Raw genomic sequence first — 5,326 nt, forward strand, 5'->3', positions numbered from 1 at the left:
AAGGAAGAAACTATAACCAAGATTACTGTACCTGGAAAGGATCTCATTCAGATTCAATGGAGAAATCAAAACCTTTGCAGACAAATAAAAGCTAAGAGAATTCAGCACCACCAAACCAGCTCTACAACAAATGCTAAAGGAACTTCTCTAAGTGGGAAACACAAGAGAAGAAAAGGACCTACAAAAACAAACCCAAAACAATTCAGAAAATAGTAACAGGAACATACATATCGATAATTACCTTAAATGTGAACTGATTAAATGCTCCAACCAAAAGACACAGGGTTGTTGAATGCATACAAAAACAAGACCCATATATATGCTGTCTACAAGAGACCCACTTCAGACCTAGGGACACATACAGACTGAAAGTGAGGGGATGGAAAAAGATATTCCATGCAAATGGAAATCAAAAGAAAGCTGGAGTAGCAATACTCATATCAGAAAAAATAGGCTTCAAAATAAAGAATGAGATAAAGAAGGACACTACATAATGATCAAGGGATCAATCCAAAAGGAAGATATAACTATTATAAACATATATGCACCCAACATAGGAGCACCGCAATGCATAAGGCAAATGCTAACAGCTATAAAAGAGGAAATCGACAGTAACACAATAATAGTAGGGACTTTAACACCTCACTTATACCAATGGACAGATCATCCAGACAGCAAATTAATAAGGAAACACAAGCTTTAAATGACACAATAGACCAGAGAGATTTAATTGATATTTATAGGACATTCCATCCAAAAACAGCAGATTACACTTTATTCTCAAGTGCACCCAGAACATTCTCCAGGAGAGATCACATCCTGGGTCACAAATCAAGCCTTGGTAAACTTAAGAAAACTGAAATCGTATCAATTATATTTTCCATCAACAACGCTATGAGATTAGAAATAAATTACAGGGAAAAAAACAAAAAACACAAACACATGGAGGCTAAACAATACACTACTAAATAACTAAGAGATCACTGAAGAAATCAAAGAGGAAATCAAAAAACAAATGACAACAAAAACACATGACAAATGACAACAAAAATGAGACAAATGACAACAAAAACACGACGACCTAAAACGAATGACAACAAAAACACAACGACCCAAAACCTATGGGATGCAGCAAAAGCAGTTCTAGGAGGGAAATTTATAGCAATACAATCCTACCTCAAGAAACAAGAAAAATATCAAATAAACAATCTAACCTTACACCTAAAGGAACTAGAGAAAGAAGAACAAACAAAACCCAAAGTTAGTAGAAGGAAAGAAGAAATAAATGAACTAGAAACAAAGAAAACAATGGCAAAGATCAATAAAACTAAAAGCTGGTTCTTTGAGGAGATAAACAAAGTTGATAAAGTTAGTAGAAGGAAAGAAGAAATAAATGAACTAGAAACAAAGAAAACAATGGCAAAGATCAATAAAACTAAAAGCTGGTTCTTTGAGAAGATAAACAAAGTTGATAAACCACTAGCCAGACTAATCAAGAAAAAGAGGGAGAGGACTCAAATCAATAAAATTAGAAATGAAAAAGGGGAGGTTACAATGGACACCACAGGAATACAGTACATCCTAAGAGACTACTACAAGCAACTATGCCAATAACATGGACAACCTGGAAGAAATGGACAAATTCTTAGAAAGGTATAACCTTCCAAGACTGAACCAGGAAGAAATAGAAAATACGAATGGACCAATCACAAGTAATGAAATTGAAACTATGATTAAAAATCTTCCAACAAACAAAAGTCCAGGACCAGATGGCTTCACAGGTGAATTCTATCAAACATTTAGAGAAGAGCTAACACCTATCCTTCTCAAACTCTTCCAAAAATGGCAGAGGAAGGAACACTCCCAAACTCATTCTACTAGGCCACCATCACCCTGATACCAAAACCAGACAAAGTTACAACAACAAAAAAGAAAATTACAGACCAATATCACTGGTGAATATAGATGCAAAAATCCTCAACAAAATACTAGCAAACAGAATCCAACAACACATTAAAAGGATCATACCCCATGATCAAGTGGGATTTATCCCAGGGATGCAAGGATTCTTCAATATACACAAATCAATCAATGTGATACACCATATTAACAAATTGAAGAATAAAACATAATAAAGGCCATATACAACCAACCCACAGCAAACATCATTCTCAATGGTGAAAAACTGAAAGCATTTCCTCTAAGGTCAGGAACAAGACAAGGATGTCACCTCTCACCACTACTGTTCAACATAGTTTTGGAAGTCCTAGCCATGGCATTTAGAGAAGCAAAAGACATAAAAGGAATCCAAATTGGAAAAGAAGAAGTAAAACTGTCACTGTTTGCAGATGACATGATACTATACATAGATAATTGCAAAGATGCTACCAGAAAACTGCTAGAGCTAATCAATGAATTTGGTAAAGTTGCAGGATCCAAAATTAATGCACAGAAATCTCTTGCATTCCTATACACTAACAATGAAAGGTCAGAAAGAGAAATTAAGGAAACAATCCCATTCACCATTGCAACCAAAAGAATAAAATACCTAGGAATAAACCTACCTAAGGAGGTAAAAGACCTGTACTCAGAAAACTGTAAGACACTGATGAAACTAATCAAAGATGACACAAACAGGTGGAGAGGTATACTATGCTCTTGGATTGGAAGAATCAATATTTTGAAAATGCCTATACTACCCAACGCAATCTACAGATTCAATGCAATCCCCATCAAATTACCAATGGCATTTTTTACAGAACCAGAACAAATAATCTTAAAATTTGTATGGAGACACAAAAGACCCCGAATAGCCAAACAATCCTGAGGGAAAAAAACAGAGCTGGAGGAATCAGACTCCCTGACTTCAGACTATACTACAAAGCTACAGTAATCAAGACAATATAGCACTGGCACAAAAACAGAAATATTGATCAATGGAACAGGATAGAAAACCCAGAGATCAACCCACGCACCTATGGTCAACTAATCTATGACAAAGGAGGCAAGGATATACAATGGAGAAAAGACAGTCTCTTCAATAAGTGGTGCTGGGAAAACTGGACAGCTACATGTAAAAGAATGAAATTAGAACACTCCCTAACACCATACGCAAAAATAAACTCAAAATGGATTAAAGACCTAAATGTAAGGCCAGACAGTATAAAACTCTTAGAGGAAAATACAGAAAGAACACTCTTTGACAGAAATCACAGCAAGATCTTTTTTGACCCACTTCCTAGAGTAATAGAAATAAAAACAAAAATAAAACAAATGTGACCTATTGAAACTTAAAAGCTTTGCACAGCAAAGTAAACCATAAGCACGACAAAAAGACAACCCTCAGAATGGGAGAAAATATTTGCAAATGAATCAACAAAGGATTAATCTCCAAAATATATTAACAGCTCATGTAGCTCAATATTAAAAAAACAAACAACCCAATCCAAAAATGGACAGAAGACTTAAATAGACATTTCTCCAAAGAAGACATACAGATGGCGAAGAGGCACATGAAAAACTGCTCAACATCACTAATTATTAGAGAAATGCAAATCAAAACTACATTGAGGTATCACTTTATACCAGTTAGAATGGGCATCATCAAAAAATGTACAAACAACAAATGCTGGGGAGGGTGTGGAGGAAAGGGAACCCTCTTGCACTGTTGGTGGGAATGTAAATTGATACAGCCACTATGGAGAACAGTATGGAGGTTCCTTAAAAAATTCAAATAGCTTTCTGCCCGTGGACACCCCCGAGTAAGCATCATTGACGTCTCCCCGCTCCACTGCCGTCATGTCTAAGTCAGAGTCACCCGAAGAGCCCAAACAGCTGCAAAAGCTCTTCATCAGAGGTTTGAGCTTTGAAGCAACCAATGAGAGCCTGAGGAGCCACTGTGAGCAGTGGGGATGCTCACAGACTGTGTGGTAACGAGGGATCCAAGCACCAAGTGCTCCAGAGGCTTTGGGGTTGTCACATATGCCACTGTGGAGGAGGTGGATACAGCCATGAAGGCAAGGCCACACAAGGTTCATGGAAGAGTTGGGGAACCAAAGAGGGCCGTCTCAAGAGAAGATTCTCAAAGACCTGGTGCCCACTTAACTGTGAAAAAATTTTTGTTGGTGGCATTAAAGAAGATACTGAAGAATATTACCTAAGACATTATTTTGAACAGTATGGGAAAACTGAAGTGACTGAAATCATGACTGATCGAGGCAGTGGCAAAAAAAGAGGCTTTGCTTTAGTAACCTTTGATGACCATGACTCCGTAGACAAGACTGTCATTCAGAAATACCACACTGTGAATGGCCACAACTGTGAAGTAAGGAAAGCCCTATCTCAGCAAGAGATGGCTAGTGCTTCATCCAGCCAAAGAGGTCAAAGTGGTTCTGGAAGCTTTGGTGGTGGTCGTGGAGGGGGTTTTGGTGGGAATGACAAATTTGGTCGTGGAGGAAACTTCAGTGGTCGAGGTGGCTTTGGTGGCAGCCGTGGTGGTGGTGGCTATGGTGGCAGTGGGGATGGCAGTAATGGATTTGGTAACGATGGGAGCACTTTTGGAGGTGGTGGAGGCTACAATGATTTTGGCAATTACAACAATCAATCTTCAAATTTTGGACCCATGAAAGGAGGAAACTTTGGAGGCAGAAGTTCTGGCCCCTATGGTGGTGGAAGCCAATACTTTGCCAAACCACGAAACCAAGGTAGCTATGGTGGTTCCAGCAGCAGCAGTAGCTATGGCAGTGGCAGGAGGTTTTAATTACTGCCAGGAAACAAAGCTTAGCAGGAGAGGAGAGCAAGGGAAGTGACAGGGAAGCAACAGGGTACAAGAGATTTGTGAACTCAGCCAAGCACCATGGTGGCAGGGCCTAGCTTCAACAAAGAAGACATGTTTTAGGCAATATTCATGTGTATGGGCAAAAAAACTTGAGGACTGTACTTGTGACTAATTGTATAACAGATTATCTTAGTTTCTGTTTTGTGGAAAGTGTAAAGCATTCCAACAAAGGGTTTTAATGTAGATTTTTTTTTTTGTATGCATGCTGCTGACTGCTAAATGTAATAGTCTGATCATGACGCTGAATAAATGTGTCTTTTTATTAAATGTGCTGTGTAAAGTTAGTCTACTCTGAAGCCATTTTGGTAAACTACCCCAACAGTGTAAAGTTAGAATTCCTTCAGGGTGATGCCAGGTTCCATTCCAAATTTATTTACAACCTGCTTTGGTGGAGAAGCTATTGTCTTCAGAAACCTCGGTGTAGCTGAACTGACAGTTACTGTGTTGTGACTTGGAGTTCACTGTGAAAAGGGTCACCCAAGCAAAGTC

The 5,326-nt window shown here is 38.4% G+C and overlaps 1 pseudogene; it reads left to right on the top strand.

Annotated features, from left to right (window-relative positions):
* The first annotated feature begins 3,798 nt into the window (after positions 1–3,798).
* On the top strand, positions 3,799–4,759 carry LOC102979505 (heterogeneous nuclear ribonucleoprotein A1-like; annotated as a pseudogene).
* The last annotated feature ends 567 nt before the right edge of the window (positions 4,760–5,326 follow it).

The sequence above is a fragment of the Physeter macrocephalus genome, chromosome 20 (genome assembly GCF_002837175.3).
Source record: "Physeter macrocephalus isolate SW-GA chromosome 20, ASM283717v5, whole genome shotgun sequence".
NCBI classification, from domain to species: Eukaryota; Metazoa; Chordata; class Mammalia; order Artiodactyla; family Physeteridae; genus Physeter; species Physeter macrocephalus.